The following is a 537-nucleotide window of genomic DNA, read 5'->3' as shown; positions in this document are numbered from 1 at the left end:
CCATTTCCAGACTTGGGCTCTTCAGATTCCAAAACAAAAAGGTTTCAATCTTTCTGCTTAATGTATTCTTATGATACATCTGATCTGATATTCAATAAAAAAGGGTACTTTACCGGGTATGAAGCTTGAGCTGCTCGAAGAAATCTCCTGCAAAGACCAATATATATACTTTTGAATCACCAAAAACACACACAAAAACATATGATGAAAGCATTTTGCATTGTCTGGTAAGATTACCTAAGGAATGTCTTTGAAGTGGGAGTGTAAATTTGAAAGCTAAAATGCTTGAGTACTTGGCTCTCCATTTCCAGGACCTGATCTCTTGTGTAAGTGTTATCCGTGATGAAGCATAACTCCTCAATCCGTGGCGCACATATTTCCTCATATTTTCTTCATTACATTTCAAGAAACTCTTTTAGTTCTTGTTTGAGACCAGAGAATTGTTTGATCAATAGGTGATAGAGGAACTTACGAAGCAATGAGCATACAAGTGATGCCAAGCAATTGAAGTCTCTGTCTTTCCACGTAGTTTCCATG

General features: G+C 37.1%; 1 long non-coding RNA gene across 1 annotated transcript; it reads right to left on the bottom strand.

Annotated features, from left to right (window-relative positions):
• Positions 1 to 536, bottom strand: LOC104774819. The gene is made up of 4 exons (XR_765526.1): positions 473 to 536; positions 238 to 390; positions 114 to 147; positions 1 to 19 (listed from the first exon to the last, which is right to left on the bottom strand). It is a non-coding gene; the product is annotated as an uncharacterized LOC104774819 (long non-coding RNA).
• Between the last annotated feature and the right edge of the window lies 1 nt (position 537).

The sequence above is a fragment of the Camelina sativa genome, unplaced genomic scaffold (assembly GCF_000633955.1).
Source record: "Camelina sativa cultivar DH55 unplaced genomic scaffold, Cs unpScaffold05871, whole genome shotgun sequence".
Lineage (NCBI taxonomy): Eukaryota > Viridiplantae > Streptophyta > Magnoliopsida > Brassicales > Brassicaceae > Camelina > Camelina sativa.
This window is presented reverse-complemented; position numbering and strand designations above follow the sequence as displayed.